General features: G+C 48.2%; 1 long non-coding RNA gene across 3 annotated transcripts in view; it reads left to right on the top strand.

The window, feature by feature from the left end:
• The window catches only part of LOC149352181 (uncharacterized), a 55,503-nt gene extending 32,551 nt beyond the window's left edge, over positions 1 to 22,952 (top strand). For 2 of the 3 annotated variants that reach the window (XR_016289523.1, XR_016289521.1), the window contains exons 2-4: positions 19,194 to 19,286; positions 22,210 to 22,314; positions 22,584 to 22,952. This is a non-coding gene — a long non-coding RNA (uncharacterized LOC149352181). Of the gene's footprint in view, positions 1 to 19,193; positions 19,287 to 22,209 lie in introns of all 3 variants that reach the window. The other variant, XR_016289522.1, reaches the window with a different exon arrangement.
• Positions 22,953 to 25,012: the final 2,060 nt, after the last annotated feature.

The following is a 25,012-nucleotide window of genomic DNA, read 5'->3' on the forward strand; positions in this document are numbered from 1 at the left end:
ACCCCATCCTGAGCCTTATACTTATCGCCGCAAACTTCCTAATCTCACCGTCCGATTTCGCTGTCGCCCCCTGCTGCGCTTTCCTTCTCTTGGAATCCGCTCTGCTTGATTTCGACTAGGGTATCGTTAACTCGCGTTTGTACCCTCAGCGACTGTGCTCTATTCCTGTAACTTAAAGTTACAGCTATCATTTTTTTTTACTGTAAATATATCACTCAAACTGGAGTAGCATGAAAACTGACGCACCATATGAACTCGGTTAAGGCAGCGTGTCGGGATAAAAATTCTGGCCGCCCGAATTCGCGGTCGTACTGCCCGGACATCCAGCCAGTTGGATTTCTGGACGTGTTTTTATGATAAAACACTTCGGATACGAGCGCTGCGCTTCTGACGAACAGGTCACTAGTGTGCCCCTGAAGTTGTCAACAGCCGCCCTTCTTTTTTCTATACGACTGCGTGTGACGACTACAGTGCACCGGTGGCGCAAGTACAACGCCTCTTGAGGGCGGACTATATCGAAAAAGTATGTGCCGCCGGGAAAAAGAGCATTCCAGACTTAAATTTTAATGCAACGTCGTTATCACTTTTTCATCACTAGACAAAAAAAGTTGCAGAGCAGAACTTTCAGGACACTCTTCACTTCACTTCTCCTAGTGATCGCTGAGATGCAATTTTTTTTATTGGAGAACACCTAGTCGCTCTCAGAATAACGAATAAACGCGCGTCACCTGACCATAAAACTTGAGAGCACTGATTATAAAGCGTTCTCCTTCATCAGGCCGTAATAAGAGCAGTTGATAACGTACGGGCGTCGATGTTAGTATCACATTCGCTAACACTATAGCTACCCAAGTGAAGGTCATAGCATCCATTGCAAATGTTTGCGTTGTTTCAGAAAGAAACAATATTTATGTACTGATAAAACAAGCGTTCCAAGCTTACCCCACTTCTACGCTTAATTTTTCGTTTTGTTGGTATAGGAGATGACAAATAGATGAAAATAAACAAAAATCCGTAGATCTTTCAGCAAGAAAGACGCAGTCTATTCAGGGCTCACTTCCAAAGGGTGCCGAAAAAAAAGAAATAAGAGGATGTATGCGTCAGCGCACTCTGCATTCATTCTAAGGCGTCGTTACAGGAACGAACCTTCGGGTAGAGTTTCTGCAAGCGGTCGCGGCGCTGTACGCTCTAGCGACTCGGGACTTTCGTATTCACGCGAAGGAAAAAAAATAAAACAAATGAGTTGGAGGAAAACAAAGATGAATACGCCACCAGACAGATGGGGGCACGTTCATGTGTTTTCTTGGCACGCAACAGCGATTCGCCGAAGAACGAATGACGTCAGAGAGAATGCGAACAATGCCATTGGGCGACTGGAAAAATGGGAACGCGAGTGAGCCAATCGCTACACTTCTCTTCCAGTACGGAAGAAAGAACGCCTGCCGCGGTTCCTCATTCCTCCTCAGCTTTGTTTTTGTTTTTTTCTTTTGACCGTCGAGCACGCTGAAAAGCACACTTCACCGCAGAAAGACGGAAAAGAAGAAAAAAAGTGAACGAATGCGGCTGAAAGAAAGCACGTAGTCGTACCGCAGCTTTCATCTTTCCGTGTCGATGGAGGCATACAGAGAAATAAAGGAGCACGAGTGTTCCATCTCTTTTTGCTCGGCTTCTTTCCTCGGAGAGAGGAGGGATAACCGTCGAGCTTGAGTAACCCTCAAAGGCTGCTCGCCTTGGCTCCGTGCCTCCGAGCGGTCGCGAGCAACTCTCGCGGAACCGTCCAATCAGAAGAGTTTTCCTCGGCGGAGCAGAAACTGAAGCAATCTTTGTGCGACCGCCCTCCCTTCCCGAAGACTATCCACTCACGCAAATGAAACAAGATTCGCCGAAGTGGACGCTTTCCGCGCAAGCCGAATAGACAAAGTCCCGCGCTGCGTCAATCTTGAAAAGCTTTCAAGCCGATTGTCGCAAATTTCATTGGCGAAAACGCGCTCTTGCTTGACGCAGCACTACGTGACCCCGGCGTTTCCCGTAGCCGAGACGAGCTGTTACGAGCAACCATGAGGAGGAAGCGATGAAAGGCTCTGTAATTGAGCTATATGCTATAGCAATTGATGGTGAGCACAGCACCGGTCACTTCTGAGTTCTCCAAGGGTGGGAAAGGCGGGGGGGGGGGGGGGGGGGGGGGAGTGGAAGGTATAAGCCTGTGGTACCAGAGCGGTGCCCTTGCTGTTGATGTCGACTTATAAACTGAATTGAACTACACTTCCAGAGTAAAAGCTTGCAGTCAGGGCGAGGTGAAAAACTGTGTTGTGATAGCTTGCGCAGAACATGCAGTCGCTGTAAAATCCTGGAAATTATTCTGAAAGAGATGCTTGCGCAGTTACTGCGCATGTGGTCTCTAAAACACATGCTGTATTTTCTCAGAAATGTTCCGCTTCTTGTTCAGTGCCCTAGACCGCTTTACTTGCGGTATCAGGAACACAATGACGAAGTTGCAGCAACAGTCCCCGCCTCCAAAAGCTTCTGCATGAAGAGCGTCAGGAGTAAACCTTACACAGCGGAATCTGGTTCTCTGAAACGTGTCATTTCATGGTGTTCAAAAATGCTCGAGTTCTTTGCTTGTCATTGAGCGTGACTTTGTTGTACACCCGCAGCAGTTCAAAATGGGGCCCGCCATACCGTAACCTCGCGCCAGTAAGTAGAGCTTGCGACAACGTCCGGCAGATGGCTCCACGTGTTCCGCGTCTGATGCGTAAGAAGCCTCTAGAAAGCGGGAGAAATTTTGGATTGATATGGATCGAAGGTTTTCGTTTTCATGCAGCATATGAGGCGTGGCTAATTCTAATCTTAAGATAAATGTACCTAAGCTTGCGTAACTGGTTGTCCGTTGAGTTAACGGCAGGCCGTGTTTGTTTGGCGGCTCTAGAAAACGGTGGTGGTTATGACTGACAGCTAAAAATTATGAGAATATTTTTGTTACCTACATTATCCACATTAATACGAAGGTGTTTGTTGATCATCACACTGTCACGTAGTGGCGACGCCAGTCCAGAAGTCAGGAAGACAGTGAGTAGCCTCCAAAAGAAACACTGTATTGGGCTCACGTGTGCCTACAAAGAAGTCTGCAATTCGGCGGCGATAGCAACAGGCCCGCTCGGCGATCGTCGAGAACAGAATCACCGCCGCTCTCGGCCTCGCTCAGTTTAAAGCTGGCGAAGAACTTTCGAGATAAGACGCGGTAGTCGCCTACGACAATCTCGAACAACGTAGAAGCAATTGCGCGGCTACGAACATTCCAGGTAGCATCTCTCGCCGGAAACAAAGCGATAAGGCCGCGTGCCGGCGGCTTCGCGCATCAACAAATAAACACTACAAAGCTACGCGGCATTACCCCCCATTACCCCCCCCCCCCCCCCCCTTAAACAAGCATTGGCCCGATACTTAACATATGGAAAGGTAGGCAAATCTATAAACACTGAAAATGCAAACACTAACACTGAACGCACAAGGTGTCCATTAACGCGCATAGTAAGATTTTAGGCCCGCAGCACGTATACTCGTACAACTTCTGGATGTGCCCGGAGCCGGTGGGATGCTGTAACTCCGTCGCGAAAGCCTTCATAGTCAGGCCCTCCGGTTCGAAGGACCTTATACGGACCGAAATAGCAGCGCAAAAGTTTTTCGCTCAGTCCGCGACGGCGAATGGGCTTCTAGGTACACACACGGTCACCCGGCTTGTTTTCCATATGGCGTCAGCGTAAATTGTAGCAGCCGGCGTCGGTGTGTTGTTGGTCTTTGATCCGTATCTGGACACTTTGTCGGGTTTCTTCTGAACGCTGATAGCTGGCGACGTCGGGGTTGTCCTCGTCAGTAACGTTGGGCAGAATGGCGTTAAAAATTGTCGTTGCCTCCCTGCCGTGAACGAGCGTAAAAGGCGTCATATGGGTGGTCTCCTGCACTGCGTTGTTGTATGCGAAGACGACGTACGGAAGGACAACATATCAGGTCTTGTGTTCCACGTCGACGTACATGGCAAGCATGTCTGCGTCGGTCTTGTTCAGGTGCTCCGTGAGGCGGTTTATCTGCGGATGATAGGCGGTTGTCCTCCGGTGGCGCATCTGGATATAGTGCAGGATGGCTTGTGTCAGTTCTCCTGTACGAGATGAGCACTTCGGGGGCGCCTTGTCGCAGGAGGACGCACTCCACGGCCAATTTCTCAACTTCTCCCGCTGTGACATTCGGCAAGGCCTTTGCTTCGGCGCACCCGGCCAGGTAGTCAGTCGCCATGATGATACACTTGTTTCCAGATAACTATTTTGGGAAAGGGCCAAGGGAGTCCATGCCGATCTGCTGCAAAGGCCTTGACGGTGGTTCAATGGGGTTCAGTCGTCCTGCTGGTCGGGTCGGTGGCGTCTTTCGTCGCTGACAGCCTCAATAAGTTTTCACATAATGTGCGACATCAGTAGACAAGCGGGACCAATAAGATTTGTCTTGAATTGGGGGGAGGGTGCGAGAAATCCCGAGGTTTCCAGCTGTTGGCTCGTCGTGTGAAGCCCGTAGAATTTCTTCCCAAAGGCTTGCAGGTACAACTAGACGGCAAGCGCTTCTTTTCAGTGCGAAGTTCTTTCCAATGACATCGCTCTTTACGCAGAAGGAAAAAAAATGGCCCTTGAACGATGCTGGGGCTGAAGATGCCTTGCCTTCCAAGCATAGCCGATGAGGCTTTCGAGGTTGGGGTCCGATCGTTGCTATGCGCGTAAGTGCTGGTTCTGAGAGGTTCGAGGAACGGGTCGTCATCGTCCTCCTGTGGGGATGCATCGACAAGAGCTCGTGATAGGAAATATGCGTCAGAGTGCTTGCATCCATGCTTGTAAACGACGGTGACGTCAAACTCTTGAAGTCGCAAGCTCCAGTGAGCCAGGCGGCCCGGGGATATTTCAGGTTAGCAAGCAAGCAAAGCGCGTGATTGTCGATGACTACCTTGAATGACCTCCCGTACAGGTACGGGTGGAATTTCAGTATGGCCCAGACTCTTGCGAGACACTCTTTTTTCCGGCGTTGAATAGTTAGTCTCTGCTTTTTTACAAGTAATGGCTCGCGTAGGCAATGACTCGCTCGGTTTTAACGCGATATCGTTAAGGCTCCCGTTCTGCAGAAAATCCGGCGTCGTCGTCGGCGGCGTTGTGAGCGAAAAATGCCCGGAGAAGCAGCTAGGTGGGCCACCGAGGTCACGTGCCCTTGTGGCGTCAGCACAACCTGCCCATCGGATTGCGAGCAAAATGTCCGCAGTGGCAGCTGGCAGTTAAATTAATGATTGGTCGCTCAGGAAGAGCAACCTGGGTTGCACAAGCCCAACCGGTGGCAGCACCTGTCATCGCAGGGCAGTGGCGCATCGCTTAAAGGGAAACTGCATAGGTTTTTGGAAATCAACGAGCTTAAGAGGGTCCAATGTTTGAAACCTGCAGGTAAAGCGTGCGAAGTCTTTTTGGGCTAGCACTTGAAATAGTGAAGTAATCGCCGATTAAAATCCGGACGCCCTTCAAGCTTCTCCGCAGCGCACAACGCCAAGTGAAGGGTGCATGATGACGTCATCGAAGGTATCGGTACATTTCCAACGCACAAAGGCCTGCTTTGAAGAAAAAAAAAACCAACGCCACCGAAGGCGAACCCTGCCGAGAGTTGTTTGGCAGCGTCTAACGAGTCAAGGCAGGGTGTGGCTGACGACAGCGGTAATTTGAAATCATACCTTCCATGACGTCACGCTAAGTTTCCCTGCACTTTACCGGTGCATTGAGAACTGCTAAATTCAATCGTCGATAACGTCACTATTTTAAATGCTAGTGCAAGAAAACTTGACTTGCTTTACCAACAGCCTATATAGATCTGATTCCTTGAATATCGCGAAATTCTCGAAAAAGTGCTGCAGTTGCCCTATAACCGCTCCACCACTCCGCCAGGAGTGGTATGATGACTCCCATGGATCGATAAGTGTGAAGTCGATAATGGCCAATCCAGCATATGTGGGCATTAGTTAACTCATTATGCTATCGCGTCATACCCTTAAGGCAGAGCTTGAGTGTCCCTCCAATATTTGTTCTTCATTTGAACGAGCACGGCGCCGAGGCCCAGCCTGCTTGCGTCTGTGTGGGTCTCTGTTTCGGCTTCTTCGTCGAAATGGACGAGGACTGGTGTTACTTGCAAGCGGTGTTGCATTTCCTTGAAAGTTGTAGCTTGCTTAACGCAGGCCAAGTAGCTATAGAGCAAGAGTACCAGCCAGTTATCGCAGTCACGCACGCAAATGTGTCAGAGACATGAGGCACAAAAAAAACCCATGCAGTCCTGCCTTTCCTTGTCTCTAATTGTACGGAAGACTTTTCCTACTGAGATAGACTGCATCCTCTCATCTCCACATCCTTTTTTCGCGCTCCCTCTCCTCATTTATGCTGATCATGGTGGCAGGCCATTATGGTAACGCCTTTGTGTAGCCAGCCGTTACTCTGCGGGCCCAACACGCGTAGTTCTCACCTTGCAACAAAGATCTTTCAGACCGCGTTATTCTATAACAGGTATCCTGAGGACCTCTATTACCATGGAATTGAGCCTTACAGACTACATTTCTTGAATGTTTTTAAATTCACTGTGCTTAAAAAATAAATATTGTTCGTAAAAATATTTCTCCTCTTGTTGAAACAGTGATAGTTAATTGTGTGGCTTTTGTGCAAGCATTCTTGGTGGTGTACCAAGATTGCCTGTAGACGGTTAGCACAGCCTCCTCTCCCCGCTTTAGCCCCAGATATGCGAAGCAAGCAGTTCTGGACTGGCAAAACCGTTCATTCATGCTTGCTTCACCAGGTGCCGCAACACGGTGCCTGTGGCTTAGATGTCTAGCAGAAATTTGGACATCAACACAAGTGCTTTCTTTCACAGAGAGCCAGTAGCATGAATAAGCAATAAACTGAAGCTAAACGTGAAATAAAAATGCAGTGAGGTTCACATTAACACAGCTATGAAGAAACAGTTCTCGAACTTTTATACAGGAACCAGTAGATAAGTTCACACTGGCTTCCGCGAGAGCCATTTCAGACTGTCGTACACTAAGAAACCATGGAATCCTCAGCATCAATAAATCTAAGAGCTTTCCCATTATTCATAATCTAACCCAGACATTTCAAAAGCCTGCCTGGCTCTCGCAAATACGCGCGTACGGTCCCTAAATGCCACCAGGTGGCTATAGTTGGCGGATGCCTGGAATCGGCGATTAAGGAATTTTTCTTCGGCCCCTGTCCTTCGCCTTTTTAATATGCTTAATCACTCTACGGACATGCCCAGCTATTAAAACAAGCCAATTTATTTGGTCTTGCACCTTCGGGGCGCGTTTTATTCTTGCGCGCACACAGTGCAGTGAGAGGTGAAAAAGGCGGGTCGAGGGAAACTGGGTAGCGGGCGCTGGCGCGCTGCATGGAACAGCATAAGTGCATAACGTCCTGTGCCGTCTAACGTTTAAGAAGTTACTTTGCATCAGCGCCGCCAGGAAGCGCTTTCGCGGCGTGTTCACGGCGAGCTCGTCCCGCACGGGCGTCGACACAGATCTCTCGGCAGCGACTTTCGCATGCCGACTAGACCACAGACGGCAGCCATATGCAGATGCGGCATTGTTATATCAGTGCCTGGCGTACAATTCGTCCCAGGGGGAAACAAGGTGGACCTCTGTGGTGCCGCTGCCTAATCCCGGCTTTACGAGAGGGCTGCGGCGGGGACCACCCTTGGAGGCGCGCAGCCGACACGAGGGAGCCGGCGGCTCGACCGCTTGCATCTCTACTGCCCTTTTATGCACATGAGCGCGTCATCACGCATGAATCAGGCAGGCAACAAAAGAAACCCTTTCAATGGGCCGCGTACACTTGCTGGAAGTGCCGCATCCGGAGAGAGTAATGGGACTGCACAGCTGCATTTGCGGCGTCTCATGGCGTACGCGTAGAATTCAGAGAAGCAACCAACACTAATGGAAATTTTTCTCTGCGCGAAAGTCCAGACATTCCATACGCACATGTCAAGCAATTTTTGTCGCAGATTCAGTCATAAAATACAAAAAAGAAACAAACTTGAATGTGTGTGTTTTACACACAATCATTTCCTGCTTCGCTCGTTCCTTGTGCAACGGCGACAAGGCAGTCAAACTGACTGACGTCTTCAATGAACAAAACATCTCTGCCAGCCCCACCCCAACGTTCTCTCCCTCATTGCAGAATAGCGTTAATAAAGATATATTTCGTGCATAAATTGTTTCTACTAGCCTTCGAGAAACACTGAGTAAAAATTGAAGTTGGCCCAGATCAGTGAATAACCTCTTTCTAATGACAAAGAGATACCTTAGCTGAAAGCGGACGCTTTATAAGTACGGACTGGACTTTTCAGTTTAAGCCGAAAGTAAAACTATAAAAGAACGCGGAATTCAATTTTCTAAATTTCATTTTAATCGAAAAAGGTCAGTATCTTGACACACGCGCCCCAGCTGTAGCTGGCTGTTGAGTAGGAGTTACACGCATTGAAAGAAAAAATTAGCAAAATACGAAATCCAGGGAGGTGATGAGACAGTTGCACCGATGGAAGTAGCGTAGTTTATGTTTTGAGGCCTCGCTTAGCGCTACCCTCCAAGCATTTGTGCAGCGGGAGGCTCCATCTCCTCGCTGTCTGCTGATCTCCTGCTTAGGATTGTTACTGGGTTAAATAGGCTTCTCCGCAGCATGCAAACACACTGACGTGAAACCATGCATAAGCGTCACGGCTACCAAGATCATTTAGCAGCAGTTGCATCGCTGGCGCTAACACCCAGGCCACGTGATTCACCACCCTTTCGCGCAACCTAGGGCTACAACCCTGACATAACATAACAACCTGTTTTTAGAGCTGAACTTCCGCTTGAATTTTCGTCTTACAGCTCCATCATTCAACTTCCATTAACTTTTTTTTTTTAATGGGGATAGCTCTTCTTTCTACGAGCACAGCTCTAAGATCGGCCATTTCCGCGTTAACTAATGGTAAATCGTCTGCTCGTTGCGACAAAAAAAAAAAAAAACAGATACCCCCTCATCGACTTTTGATCTCACAGGATTCCCATTATGGCACCGAAATAAATCGGTAAATCATCCATAGAACAACACATGCGCCGAAAAAATAACGAAAAACGCGGTCGGAAACAAACACCGAAAAAAAAAAGACCGCCGAATTTTCAAGAAATTAACATCGAAGAGCCTAACCCTTATTTCAAAGTACAAAAGAGTGAAAGGTGAGAGACAAGTATTGCCACCGCAGACCATTCCCAAAACTAAAGTGCGTCACCGGACATTTCTTGTTGCATAGATCAGGAACGAAAGGATTTCGCACATGAATAATGACATAAATGTTGTTTCGCTAGCAGTTGTGAACTTTTATCGCACAATGGAGATGAAAAGTAAGCCTAAGCGTGGAAAAATAACCAAAACGAATCCATTACCCTTGACGTCACCATCAACGTCACGAGTTTGAATTACAGTAGCGTGAGAAAATGTTCCAATTTTAATTCAAAATTTAGCAGCAGCGGATACGCCTTTGATACCGAACAAACATTAAAAAAAGTAACAAAGGTTGGTTGGTTGGTTTGGTTTTATGGGGTTTAACGTCCCAAAGCGACTAAGGCTATGAGAGACGCCGTAGTGGAGGGCTCCGGAAATTTCGACCACCCCAGCTATATCATTTTGATTCGAACGAAAATCCCTTTGATTTGTTTATAGTGTTGGTCTAAGGCAATTATAGAGGCAGAAAAAAAAATTATTACGTGCACAAAGTTTATTGCCCGATGTTTTTCTACTCTTTTCTGGGGCAATTATTGACAAGCCGTACGCGAGATGGTTAAGGGCACAACTATAGAGGTGCAGCGACCCACTCTTTCTATAATTCCAATTTGAAGTGCTTCTGCATGGTATGGCATGCGGTGCAACGTTCGGCGGAAAGTTTCTCTGGCAGTCGCGTTGTTGATTTCTTGTTCTCCAGGTGGTGACAGTTAATTTGGCAGAGTTTCAGTGCTGTTTCTTTCCAATCGTTTCCTTCCTCGTTTGCTTTTATTCCTTTCTGTCTCTTTCTTTCTTTCTTTCTTTCTTTCTTTCTTCCTTTCTTTCTTTATTTCTTTCTTTCTTTCTTTCTTTCTTTCTTTCCTTCTTTCCTTCTTTCTTCCTTTCTTTCTTTCTTTCTTTCCTTCTTTCTTTCTGTCTTTCTTTCTTTCCTTCTTCCTTTCTTTCTTTCTTTCTTTCTCTGTTTCTTTCTTCCTTTCTTTCTTTCTTTCTTTCTTTTTTCTTTCCTTCTTTCTTCCTTCCTTTCTTTCTTTGTTTCCTTCCTTCTTTTTGATTCTTTCTTTCCTTCTTCCTTTCTTTCCTTCTTTCTTCCTTTCTCTCTTTCTTCCTTTCATTCTTTCTTTTCTTCTTTCTCTGTTTCTTTCTTTCCTTCTTTCTTTCTTTCTTTTTCTTCCTTTTTTTTTCTCAGTCTCTTTCTTTCATTCTTTCTTTCTTTCTTCCTTTCTTTCTTTCTTTCTTTCTTTCTTTCTTACTTCCTTTCTTTCTTTCTTTCTCTGGGCAATGCCGCAGTAACTGCATTTTCCTGAGCTCGGAACACCGTTGTATAGGTATTCAACCAAGTGTGATATGCAAGGTGGAGATGATCCCACTCGATAAATAACGGCTGCATCTTGCCTGCTAAAATGACCGGAGGGCCTGCTAGGGAGTGTGTCACCGTCTGAGGGTTGGCAATCGTTTTTTTTTTTTTAATTCGTTGAAATTTCGCCGGTGTTCCCGTCTCGTCCGGTAGGTCGAGGCACGGGAGGACTCACCTGCTTTCCAATTCTCCCAAAGGTCACAATGCTATTGCTCGCAAAGATAATTGCCCGCATTCACCGCTAACATGAGCACTTTCAATGGCCCCAGTGTTCTACCTACGGGTGTCTCGATGTCCGAGCAGGAAGATGAGATAGGTACTGTTCTTTGGTTACAAATACCCCATGAGAGACCCTGGCTATCGGCGTCATTTAGCTTATGGCATGACTTTTCGAATTTGTTATTCAAGTAGGAAAATAAGTACGAATAAATAAATTGTTCCTTTACTTTTCCGATCGAAAAACAAATGAAAGGGGGAACTTGCAGTCCACCTAGTGCGCACAACATCCGGCTGGATGCAGTGTATTTTCAAAGTAATGCAAAATACTCGCCATTCCGCGCTGCAGTACTTGCCAATATTGATTTCAGTTATGTACAACCGGCACCAAAAGTTTACGGGTGGCGGGTTGCGGAAAAAGAAGTTATTCCGGAGCAGTCACAAAAACCAATAGCCTGAAATGCCTGCAAGGGGACGTGCACGCTCTGGTATCAATACCAGGCGACTGCGACGTGAGGCAGCGCTACAATAAATTTGTTCCAGAGCGCACTGCATCCCGTAAACTTTTTCTCGCGACTGTACGTTTGTGTGCGTGCTTGTCGTGAGTAAGCAAGCGCGTACGTGCGTGGGTGGGTGGGTGTGCGCGTTTTTTTGTGTGTGCGGTGTGCAAGTGCGTTCGGGTGTATGTGTGTGTGTGTGCGTGTGTGCGCTAGTTGGGTAATGGAGACAAGTGAATACCTGGTTTCGGTGAAAATTTTATCATGGCGAAGGTGTTCATCCCTTTAGGGCTCTGGGCCTCCGCACGGCCCCACCCGCGATCAAACGTTCATGTGATGGCGGTCCATAGCGTTGATGGCCCTGCTGGTGGCGATCTTCTGCCAGGGACCTCAGATCGAAGTGCGGCTTCCCATTCCTCCCACGTCTTCAGTGCTGCCTTGGATCCGCCGGGCAGTCCAGAAGGATATGGGTGAGGGTGGCCCTTGGGGATGCGCAGAAAGCCCAGCCCGGGATGTGGGACGACAATAAGAAAGAAGAGAGGGGGGAGGGAGCGTGCGAGTCGGGAGTCTCCTCCAGATCGACTGCTCCCTGTTGCTTAGGAAGAAGTGAGTGCCTGCGTGGTCCTTCTTTTTATAAAGAATTCTGTGGCTTTTCGGGTGTGTGTGTGTAGGCGCGAGTCATAACGAAGTAGGACAGACGTTCGGAAAGCAGGCAAAACAAGAACACAGTCCTGTGGAAATGTGAAAAGAAAGAATTAACAACTACATAAGCAGAATGTAGTTGAAGTGTGACTATAGGATCGCAGTATCTCAGATAATATTCAAGAACCGCGGTCTTTCTGCAAAAATAATTGCGTTTTAGTAATGCAAACTCACGGCTGACTGAAATCTGGTTCCTCACAAGCATGGACATCCAAATAGTTGACATTTTATTTTGTTGAAATAGCTTGCACGAGCAGCCTGTCAGTATAATGCACTCATATGACCGATGGCACGGTGTATGAAAAGCATCATCACCGTAAATAGCATTTGTTTCCTTTTTTTTTTTTGAAAGAGGCAGTCTTTGAACCAAGACCTACTGAACTACAAACCTGCACAAATGGGCCTGCTCCAGCGCCCATGTTCTAGTTCATGCCTTTTTCCGCTAGGATAGAAACATTACGGGTGGTGTGGCGCTAATATATACCTGTTGAGAAAGTGGCCTCCTCTATCATTTTATTTCAGACAGGGCACTTTTGTTGTTTGTCCACGTGATCATTATCATCTATTTATCTATGCTAGGCATGGTGGTGCCACTGGGTGATGATGCCCACGAAAAGAAAGCAGACAAAAAGGAAGACAATTTTTATACTTTTCCAGAGGGAGAAAAGTCGTTATTATGGCGATTTTCATTGCTGATGTTACGATAGCAGAGAAAGACAAAACAAATATATTAGATAGCGTGCACAAAATGGCAAACGATCATGATGACCATAACAGACGAACAGGTCAATCGAGCGTCCTCAACGGCCAAAACGTTAACAAAAGTTAGCGCACGCTGCTTCATAGGACCCCGCCATGTGCGCAGGTCTGTAGTTCAGTAGGTCTTGCTTTGAACGATGACAGACATTTTGGTAGTGAAGGTGATACTATGGTGCAGGCGGGATTAGCCTCACATTGACCATGTCGGCAATTTTTTCCCCTCTGCCTCATAGTGAAATAGAAATCTACAGTCGGCAGCAGAAGGATGTGTGTGCTCAGGAGCAAATTCGCTGTAGTTGGTTGACTTCCAACCCAGTCGCCTGGTATTGATACCAGCGATGTGATACGCACGTCCCCTCATACAGGCATTCCAGGCAATTCATGAGCGTGACTGCGCCGAAATCATTTTTCTTCCGCGCACCCGCGTTCCCTGAACTTTTCCGGTCGACTGAGTACCTCTTACCATTGTTCCAGTAAACCAGTTCACTCTAAACACTTCGAGGGCAATTTTGCTGTCGCCTGGTTAAAAGTTCGTGGGCCTATAGGGAACACTACGCGAACGAAGATGTCCAATGACACATCTTACATCCCGTAAACATGTTGCCATTCAGTGGGTTACCTCGCTTAATGCTGAAATACACCCCCTTGCGACTAGGCCACTAGAAACTGCCTCCCGTAAAGAGTGCCTAACATAGAGCTTTCGAGGCGCTCTCATGCACCCTCTCCTTCGGCAGTCCCGACCTGGGCGACCGAAGCGAGCGTATATACCAAGCGGAACAAGTTCGGCAGCGGCAGGAGCAGCTGGGAGCGTTTTCTTCGCGATATCATCGGCGGCTTCCCACCGGGGATTCCGCTTTTGAACGAATTCTAGTTCTGCGGAAGGACAGCACCGATTCGCTCCTTCTTCCCGGCATCCACGAAACGCGGTCGGCTCGTCTTGTGCGGTCCTCATCAGAATGCGAGCTTGTCGCTGACCGCAGATTCCCCCGCCCCATCGAGGGAAAGCCTGATTTTCGATTCCTATCACTCCATGTTTGGCTGATGCGAGTAATTACTTCAGCGTCAACGATAGGTTTCGCATCGACCGTGCAAGCTAGAGAGAAAACAGGGCTTTCCGGTGAAAGCGTAAATCTGCCTTAAATACGTGCTGCGCCTGTTTTCGTTTTCCTTTTTGTTTTTGCATGTTCGCAGTGCTGTGCCGACGAGAAAACGAACGTTTTCGAGATGCTTTGAAATCAACAACAAAAATAAGACGTTCTTAACGCCGACCTTTCTTTATTACTTTATTCTTGTTTAATCTTTATAGGACGTGCTTCGTTTTTCGCGTGCAGTCTTCACTGAACCAAAGCAACTAAAAATCAGTTGCACACGTAAAAACAACGGACATCAGGAAGGGTATTGTGGCACTCCCGGAAATTCTCTGCCGACGGAAAAGGAGAGTGCTAACCACTGTTCAAACCCTCGGGAAACAACGCAAGACACCAAAGCTTGTCGTCCCACTACTACGGTGCGGATTAAGTTCTCAACTTTGGACATGGACAACATGGTATCGAGATCAAGAAAATCACGCATACGACCACTTGTGTAAAGGATAGACAGGCTAGTCTTGAGGATACACGCTGTACCTCCTTCGAGCTACAACTGCGTCTGTAATACGGACTTTGAGAACGCCTCCGTGGAGACCGCAAACAACCGCTGGGAACGTTACGTCTGCATGCTTGGTGCGCAGCTCAACCGCGACAATTTGGCACCCAGTTGCAATTCTTAGATATTGACGCGGAGTGAGGCTGCTTATTAATGCTTGCATACAAAATAGATCGTGTAAAGAACATCGTAAGCCGTTTGTTTTAAACCTATGAAAACATGGTCGATGTTTACCGGCTGCACCCAAAATCTAAGCATCAGAACAAAACGCATTAGCGCCAATAGAAGGGGGGTATCAGAGCCTTGCCGAGTAATTGACGAAAAGCGTTGGGTGATCAGTGACTGCAAGTTTATAAAAACGGAAGTGAAGTTTTGTGATCTGGTGTCCGCATGGCAATGAGGTTATTGGAGCATTCACTGGCTCTGCGACTAAAAAAAAGAAAAGCCCAATACGACATAGGCGGGGACCTAACCTATGCACGACCTCCGAACGCCGGTGTCTTCTTTTCGTCGATGCTCGGCCACTGCATTTTTGTATCAGTTGACTATTTTCTCTTGACAGGGAGTTAAGCGTGTTTGCTTCATTAACAATTTCAAACGGCGACTTAACTTATACGCGAGTTCTCACAGTTATGACGATATCGGCTGCTTCATTCCACGCCGCCGGTGAGAAAGGCGCGCGCGCATGAGTCGATACAGAAACTTGAGAAATTAGAGATAGCAAACCAGAAATAGGTAACGCGGTGAAATTCAATGCTACTAAAAAGGAATGGATGTAGCTATATGAGTGCAGAGTGCGACAGATAGCGCATTTTGTAAGTTCTGTACAAGTGATTCACGCACGCAATAAACCATTAGGAGCAGCTACCATAGTCACAACGAGGGACACGAGGCAGGGAAAAAACAATCCTGAGAGGAGCGACGGGAAGAAAACTGTCGTGCGAGTGCGAGCGTTTGTTGCGAAGAGCAGTAATTTAATAATTCGCGGCCCAACTGACGGAACGTAAGCGCCGATCATTGTGGGCTGCAAGGCGGCAGCCTCGAGAATGAACTTTGAATTCTTTGAGATCTCCTGATGACGGGCGCACTGCTTCTCCCTCCCTCCCCCATACCGGCGCTCTCTCACAGGTGCGCCAAAAAGCGACAGGAACGCCTCCGCAATCTCGTCGTGTGAAGGTCGGCCACCCGCGTTTACACGCGAGGCGCCCATGATTGCGAGCGCGCGGACAAAGGGCAGCGAAGGCGGCCGAAGCGCGGCGCTATGGGAACCGGTCCTCGCCCGCGCGGGGCTGAAACAAGAAGACAACGGAATGCCCTTCGCGAACGAGCGGGGTGTGCTCGCACTTGACACTGAGCGCTCGTTTCGCACGCCGGAGAGCGCGTACGGCGGCGTAGATGAAGATCGCAGCTGCGTCGTTATCCTGCCTGCGGCTCAAGTGGAGCGCGGTTCGTAATCCGAGAGGAGCCCACACGCGCGCGTGACAGTCGCCAGAGCCGGCCTAATGTGCGATCACACGATAAGCACCGGAAGACGATAGGCTTGAGGTGCTGCACCTATTGAACAGCGAAAGTACACGGGTGTCGTGTGTCGTGTCAGGTCAGTGTCATTGGTAGATGAAGGATGGAGATATTAAAGCGATTAAAAAACATCGAATCGAACTCTAAAGCAACTATCGGAGTGAGTGAGTGATTGACTGAGTGAGTGAGTGAGTGAGTGAGTGAGTGAGTGAGTGAGTGAGTGAGTGAGTGAGTGAGTGAGTGAGTGAGTGAGTGAGTGAGTGAGTGAGTGAGTGAGTGAGTGAGTGAGTGAGTGAGTGAGTACACGCGGAATTCGACTGCAAGTCTCAGAGTGCCGTGAATTCAGTGGTCAACGTGCGGACCTACAGCGATAAGCCGCATAGCGTGATAGGGGTAATTGAAGCTTCAGGTCGTTCGTATAAATCAGCTTCGACGTTCCGGCGTGCAGTGGCCATGGAACCCTAATACTGCCGCTGAACGACGGCAGACACGACATGGGTGCTTTGTGTAGCCATTGTTAAACAGCTCCTGAAGACGGGACACACGAAAGAAAGTCACAAAACACTTGTGTCACTTCTTCCCGTGCTGTTTAACTATGAATCTTTATAAACTCTCCAAATCGCAGCCTTAGTTTTGTGTAGCCGTGCGTATCGGCGACATCACAAATCATTTTTAGCGTCTGCTTTTAATACAACACCAAACGTTCCATTTCCCCTTTGCTTCATCAAATAAAGTTGCTCATGTGATTAGAGTGCAACTAGAAACCTGCTCATTTTGTGCTCTTGTTGTTTTTTTCTCCTTCTAAGGTGTTGAAGTAAAAAAATAACCAGCTTAGTGTTCTTCCACTGAAGTAAAGGCCGCAGGCTCATTACCTGTTCGCAGAACCCGCATTTTGGTGCTGTCAGAATCGCAAAACTTAAACAGCCCGTCCTTTGAAAACTCCTACGAGGTTTAGACTAATCGAATGGCCTCTGTTGTGACATTTTCCGCCCCAGCTCTGCGACCGCGCAATCTTTATTTATTCAAATTGGTTTGGCGAGCGTTATTTGTAGAATACTGGGTCTTCGTTACTGTTTTTTGTACTTCTTCGCGCGCTTGAACTTGCCGCCGTACGGGTTGCTGCGCGGGCTACTGCCGCGAGTTATCACGGGTAGAATGCTGTCTCGTCACAAGTACAGGGATGAAACAAGAAATGCCGACAGCGTGGCACATACGGGCTGTTCGCATTTCTTTCTATCGCTGAAGTATACGTGGCGCGGCACGGTGGTCGAATGGGACTACATTGGCCAACGTGGAGGGAAGTGGCAATTGACAACATTTTGCAGCGTTATGTTCCCAGCTGATGGGCCCATTGCGCGCACTGTTTTAAAATAAAGAAAAGGAGCAATTTTTCAACTGTTTCTCGTGAAGCTGGCCACTTCGCTTTGACAGAAAAGGAAGGGGCCTCAAGATTCATGCGTTCGGTTCCGTTCCGTTCGAAGTCCCGTTCGAAGAGAAGAAAAAGGCCCACATCGGTGCTCCCCTAGGATTATGAATCCATCATCATAGGCTGCGCTGGCGCTCGAGAGGCCTACTGCGGGAAAAAAAAAATATAAACAGACGGCGAAAGGAGGAAAGGAAAAAGGTCGGCTGAGATCAGGTCTCTTAGGCGCAGGTCGGGAAAGGTTAATGAGAACCGGTCAGGTTAGGTCCCGTACAGTCCGCACTCAGAAGGAGGCCTCCCCGGCAGCCTCGCCCCGATATCGCCCCCCTGCCGCGGCGACTTGCTCCCACTGGACTACAGCCCCACGGCACACGCTGTCGCCGCCGCAGAGCTCGATAGCTGAGCGGGATGAGTGATTTCGTTTCCGGTGCCGCGTACGGCCCGCGTTATGATTTAAGTCCCGAATTAGCGAGCTTAATTGGTCGTTTGTTAACGTGCGCCCGCTGCTTTGGCCGACGGGTTCGCTGCGCACGGTGGCCCCTGCCGCGGTGCGAAGCATGAAATTGACCTCCATGTTAAATGGGCTGGTAACGGTTTGCTTCCGAGCGGCTGGTCGGCTCCTTCGCGCTGCGATCAGCGCGCGCGGGGCGCTTCGTCGCAATGTTGGAGGCGAGTTACGCTCTGGATGCGGCCCCGGAGGGAAACAATACGCTACGAGCAAAAACAAATAACAAAAATGGCGCACTCGTCCAAGGTTCCCCACGCTTAGTGCGCAGACTTGCAGAAATCAGCTCGCCGTCGTGTGAGGTCGTCATTGTCAACCACAGAAGTGCATTGGCGATTTTGAGCGTGGCTTCTGAGATTGGCTGGCAATGGCAGTATGCGCTCACCCATCAAAGGTGCGTGGCTTGCAGTCTCCCTCTTCGCTTGTTACGGTGTTTGACAGCCACGATATTTCTGAACCAAAAGTCATGTTAACCGCCTGCAACATCTCGCGGTAATTCGTAAAGTTACGCTCCATTAGCACTTTCGACGACATCGGTCATGTGAACGGTCCAATTAGTCTTTGTACGTTCGCTATGTTTTTGCTGAATGCCTAAGGGAAATATGAGCGGCATTTGTTTGTCCAGAAACGGTTGAAAGGCAAAAATGAGAGCAAAAAAAAAAAATTCGACGACGATTAAGCTTCTCGTTGATGCGATTTTTGAGCGCAGCTGCTGCGGTACTTGAACCGTTAGTGACGGCGTACGGAACACGCAGTGCTGAACTGAGGCAGCTCAGGATTTCGGCTTGGCCAGCCTGCACAGCGATCCAGCCTGCACAGCGAGCTTGCACAGGCCAGCCTGCACAGCGAGCTTCGCGCCTCGCCTCTGGCGCCAACGGGTCGTAGCCGCGGAGCTCATCTTCAGGCTGCCGCCGTCCCCTCCTCCTCCGCTTCCTCCCCGAGCTATCTTTGCTATTGCAATCTTTCATCTTTCGCTGCGCTCTGCGGTCGTTCTCTTTCATCCACCGCTGCGCTCCTCGTTGACTCGGTTAGGCCGCGGCACGCCGCGGCACGTCGCCCGAAAAGGACGGTCTGGGCTTTCAGATACGTGCGTGCCCTTTCTCTGTTGAAGTCGGCACAACGCGCATTATACGCTCCTTAGGTGATTCCCTCATCTTCCGGGGGAGGTTTATAGTCGAAAATATCCTGTGCAATAGCAGCGGAAAGCATCCCACTGGCCAACCACCGTCGCCTGTATGTCTTTCAGGTGCTTGACTTGTGGCATCGCTGCCAAGGAGATACCCTGGCCTTCCACATCGATGAATCAAGCCAACTGCTCACAACAGCGGGGCGTAACAAGGTGAAAAACTGGGTTTGAACCCTACAGCCAGTGTCCACGTTTTATTCCGGTCTGATAATGCGCGTTTCGAGGCGTTCAAGGAGTCAAACCAAGAGCCAAGCTTTACGTCGCGGCGGCGGCGGTAGTCAGTAGTTGGCAGGCCGTTCTCTTTTCTAGCGACAGCCATTAGAGGGAACTTCCCACGAGGACTGCGCCGTCATACGTCAAGTCGGCGATGTGGTAAACAACGTCATCACTCCCAGCCGAACCCGGCGCAGCGAAAAAAAAATGGTTTTTGAGGAAAGGAAAATGGCGCACTAATCGTCTCACATCTCGGTGGACACCTGAACCGCGCCGTAAAGGAAGGGAGGAAGGTGGGAGTGAGAGAAGGAATAAAGAGGTGCTGTAGTGGAGGTCTCCGGAATAATTTCGACCACCTGGGGATCTTTAACGTGCGCTGATATCGCACAGCACACGGGCGCCTTTTGGATTTCGCCTCCATCGAAACGCTGCCGGGTTCGAACCCAGGAACTCCGGCTCAGTAGCCGGGCGCCCTACCCACTGAGCCACCGCGCCGAGAAACATTTCGCAACGCGTTCTGCTAGTCCTTTCAAGGGGCCAGGAAACAATGGCAGCTGACAGTGCTCGCTCCGTGTACTATCAGCAACGAATGAAACGCGATCAAGAAAACTGAGGAAGCCACACAAATACGCCAACATATTAGCTCCTAGAGAGCAAATACAAGCGAGGTCGGTTAACACTTCTGTAGAAGAGTCATCACGCTTCCGAAATGACATTACTCTCCGCTTGTATAGAACTTCCCTTTCCAAAGAATTTGTTACTTTTGTGTGCGTGGCTCAACTGTCTTTTCGCGTTTCATTTCTTGCTGGTAGTACATATTTTCGTTAAAGACGTCCTTCATGAAAATGGGCAGGGAGTGGTGGCTGCAATGGGCCGAGCAATAAATGCTCAATGTTTATCTCGGCTAGTTATCCGGATAACCATGACAGCCATCTTCGAGCTAACGTGCGCGATGCCCTCTATAGTCAGCGAGGCATGTGTTGAGCTGCACACGGAAAAACAGCGAGGCGTCGCGTAATGAGTAAAAATAGGCGAATTCGGTGTTCCTAGCAAGGCGAAAACAAATCATTCCAACGTTTATGTGGCCGCCGGCAAACTTGGGCGCTTGCCGAAACGCGGCCGATGCGGCAAAAGGTCCGAGCTCGCTAGGAAAAGTGTGCGACCACCGCCACGTTACATCTGCAGTTCACTAACTCATAACTTAGGAAGCTGAGTAGTGCGGGATGTTTATTTGTCACTGACTCCGAACTCGCTCCGAACTCCGAAGCGGCGCTGTCCATGGGAGTAAGGAAAAGCTCTGCAATGTCATAATGTCACATGACAACATTCTGAGGGGTGGTCACATGAAAGTGGCGTGACCACGGTGACGTCACAACATCACGCATCCCCCTGCGGACATTGATTGATTGATTGATTGATTGATTGATTGATTGATTGATTGATTGATTGATTGATTGATTGATTGATCCGTTCGCTCGATCGTTCGTTCTTTGTAGTGTCCGTGATACTCATTACTTTCTCCCATTCATGTTCGGAATTTCAGTGTTCAGAGCCCCTAGCGGTTCTACGCAGCCAAAAAGTGCCTATCAAAGTTTCAGCGGCACTGAGAGCCATACATCGGTTTGCATTCCTTATTTTAGACATTACTTCAATTCTCTAGCAGTTAGTCAACAGTGCACTCAAGACCTTTACGTTAAATTTTCCACACGCAGTAAAAGTAAAAAATAGTCATGACTGTACAGGATAATTTGGTGTCACGCTATAAGAAGCGCAGTTATTAAAAACCAACTAATAAGCATAGTGCAGGTAAGGAGCACACGCGCAGTTTCCTGTGAGAAGCGGAAGAGCGCTTCCATTGGAAAATACCTCAATTTTTTATGCACATATACAGAGCAAGATAACTGCAATCCAAGCATTCTCTTGCTTTCTCCCAGAGCCTTTCCACAAAGAACAGTGTCCAAGAATCCTTTCTTTTTTTGAGGAGGCGGGGAGGGGCTTCATAGAAACGGTAGGCTCCTATATGCGAAGCTGTGAGCGCGCAAGAAGCTTATCATTCGGCTGCGATCGAAGCCCTGCACGCTATGTAAAAGTGCATGTAAAAGTGAGCGTTCTGAATGTTTAACAGTCTGACGAAGCTCTGATTTTGCAAATGCTAAAAAGGCTCCGAGAGAAAGAAGAGTGCTACAGCAAGATATCATTATACAGGAGGTATTTGAGCGCTAGAGATCATGGACTGGGATAAGGGCGTAGCCGGGAGACCCTCGCTTCGGCGTCCTTTCCCATGAAAAAAAAAAAAAAAGTCAAGCGAATCCGATATATATGCTACCTTCTGCCGACCCAATTGCGTGGGAACCAAATCTGTAGCTTCGAGCCCAGAAGTGACTGCCAACTCTAGGAAGACATTCTTTTTTGTCCCGTTTTTTTTTTTTTTTTTTTTGGGGGGGGGGGGGGGGGCTTGCTCGTCCGCTTGTGAGTGCCGTCTGTCCGGGTTGTTTTTAGTTTAGAGCATGCTTTTTATGTGTGCTTAATTTGAAATTTATGGGTTTTGTTTTTCCTTTTTACTGCCATTTTATACTGGAGCCGTTTTTCATATCCTGAGCTCATCGAAACAGTGACAGAGACTATTAAAATCCCAGTCACACGCTCCAGGTTCGGCACCTCACGAGCCATGGTTGCACAGGTTTCGGTCGTTGCTGAACATCAGCTGGGAGAGCGACTAAAATTTAGCGATGCTAACTTGCCGTCTTGAAATTGAGCTTCCAATGTACTGCCCGCCCTGCATGTTTTCATCGAAAGCAATTTATACTTAGTGAGCGTGAGCATTGAAGCCATCTTCTAAATGTGCTTTTTCTTTTTATTTCAGCGTAACTCGTACATGGAAGTGCATCGGGACAAGGTCAACACGCAAGCGGCGTCAATCGGCACTGCTCATCAACACGACAAGTTGCATCTCGCTCTCAAATAGAATGTGCGTGTTACGTATACATAGAATGTCGCAGATTGTTCATTTGCGTCGAAGTCGCCGACCCGACGTTTCAAACAGCTCTTATATATGCCTCTCACTCACCAGATACCGGTCTCCAATGTCAAACATTTATTTTTTCTTTGACCTAAGCTTAAAAATCTTAATGCCAATTGTGGATCGTACGAAGTCAATCAGAATTCAGGTTCCGCCTTTTCAAAAGTAAAATCCGCTCATTTCGAAGCTATGCATGTAACAACGTCTTTCCATTTCAGTGGTGGTGCGCCAAACACACTGGACGACCTCTCTACTAAAATAGCACCTCTGCTCAGAGAATGATCAAGTTCGCTTTAGGCAGTCCTACCATGCAGAACTCACTGAAAACCCCGTGTCCAGAACTTGCCGCCATGAGCTCCAAATAAATCGGTCAACCAACTAGGTGCGCACAACACTAGTTTCTACAGCATACAGGTACAGTCTTTGTCAAAAGTAACCAGGCTGCATGGTTTGCTTTTCATTTCTATAGTAGAGCCTTTACGGCTTTTCCTAAGGTCGAAAAGTTATTTGAAGTTGAGGACAGGGGTTCTCCTTACCATACAGAGATTTAGAGCTTGAGGGCTGGCATAATAGTTTAAATATACGACTGAGAAGCAAAACCATGCAGCCTGGTTAATTTTGACAAAGACTGTACCTACCTCGTTGAGGTACTCCGACCATCTTAGCGTTTCGAATAAAAGCACTTCGACAAAAGCAAGCACGGAGTGTGTGCCCTTCTTTTTTCTTTTTATTTACAGCGCAACTTGCCGCAACTGTAGGACGCGACGATGCATTTATTTGAGAGACTGTCCACAGCTTGTGTCGTCGCTATCGCGTTAAACGGAGTGGTCAGTCTAGCCTGCAGAGATATGAAACGCAGCCGAGCGACGCGGGTGGAGTACAAGCCAGTCTCTGGCGAATGATTCCTTTTGGGTGCTCTCTAGAGTGCTCCTGCAGGCCGGTCACATCACGGAGACTGTCGTTTTCGAGACTGACGAAGATTCCCAGCGATCGTAGGGAGCAGAACAGGCAGTCTCCTTTCGAAAGACCAGCGTGTGTCTACGCAGTTCTTTACAAATATAAGATTGTACATGCAGAGAGCACGCGCATCTGAGTTAAGGGGGAATCTTTAACATACGTTGCGCATCTTCGTCAAAAGCTTCCCAGCCTATTTTGTCCCCAAGAGAATTCGAAACTTTGTGAACTGCACGATCGCTAATGACTTGCGGCATTCACTTGCATTCCACCTGGTATGCGATACTGCATCTATACCAACGTCTTCCTGATCTCTTCTGAGCTGCGTAGACAGTGGTACAGAAAAGAACGGCACTTGACAGGAGATTTGGGCTTGCGGAGCACGTGATTGGCGACGTAGCTTTGATGACTTGCCCTCGGACTTAGGTTGCATAGTTTTCTTGACTACGTTGGCATTTTTGGTCGCGCAAAGTTACGGCAGGCTAACATGAATTTCCTGTCAAGTGCCATAGCACTACGTGTAATATGCAGAGCAAGGCTGCGCACGCATAAGGCACTGTAAACATATCCGTAGCAATTTTCAAGCCAAGACGTCCATTGTAAGCCGCATTTTAATCCCATATTCCCCCCCTAAAAATATGGTAATGAGTTATAGTGAAGAAACGTGGAAGTGAAGCACGGACTGAATTTGGAAGTCTCAATTCACACATGTAATGCGGAAGTTTGGCCTGGTTGGTCGGCCATAATGAAGAACAGCGCGCCGGAATAGCGATTGGAACCTCCTCCTTCATTCTGATCCTGATTTTGACTTTTAAGAACCGACTCATGCAAGCTGTGTCTAAGCTGGAGTTTTAACTCCAGGCCGTTTTGCGCTCCAATACCATGACGGCAGCCATATCATTTCAGGTTTCATGCCAACGCGGCAGCACTGTTGATAAATTGCATCCGGTCAGTAGTACGGCGTGTTAAATCACCTCTTTTATCGACATAAAAACTTCCGCTTCACATGAGGGTTGAGGTCGAGATCACTTTTTTTAGCGTTACTTTTTTTGGGCGGACTTCCGCCGGGCTCTTGCCTGGCGTCATCGACAATGTAATATCACAAAAGGCTCAGCGCTCGGCACGAGATTATCTTGGTCGGTATCCGTATTGTTAGCGATCCACTATCGTGCGATGCTCGGCGGGCGCGCGCGGCGGAAAGAGCATAGTCGTCTGACAACCCTAGCGAGGAAGGCGACTAAAGATCTCTAGAGTTACTGGAAGCTTAGTGACTCTAGCGACGCTGGGAGGAAGACGAAGCAGAGAGGTAAGGTGGACTCTGGACTGTACGCACGCTAGATAACTCGCAACTTAACCTTATTAATAAACAGCTCCAGTAGGTTAGAGATCTGGGCCAGTTGGTACATATTTCTAAAACCGCTGTTCCACAAAGTAAAAAGGCATCCTGCCGTTAATTCGCGCCCCAAAAGAAATGTTCGCCTACAGTATGAAACACAAGTTCCGCAAAGGCTATGAAGAAAAGGAATAATGCAGTCAACAATCATTCCTACAGGGGCCAACAACAACAACTCAGTCAGCATAACACGCTTTCACTGACCGGAAGGTCCAGGTGAGCAAAGGCGTGTGAGGCACACTCCCTTATCCTTAGAAGCACAAGCAGAATCAGTCCTTTGGTCGGACAAATGACTGAGTG

This window comes from Amblyomma mixtum, chromosome 3, assembly GCF_055824585.1.
Source record: "Amblyomma mixtum isolate Tamu chromosome 3, ASM5582458v1, whole genome shotgun sequence".
In the NCBI taxonomy this organism is placed as follows: domain Eukaryota; kingdom Metazoa; phylum Arthropoda; class Arachnida; order Ixodida; family Ixodidae; genus Amblyomma; species Amblyomma mixtum.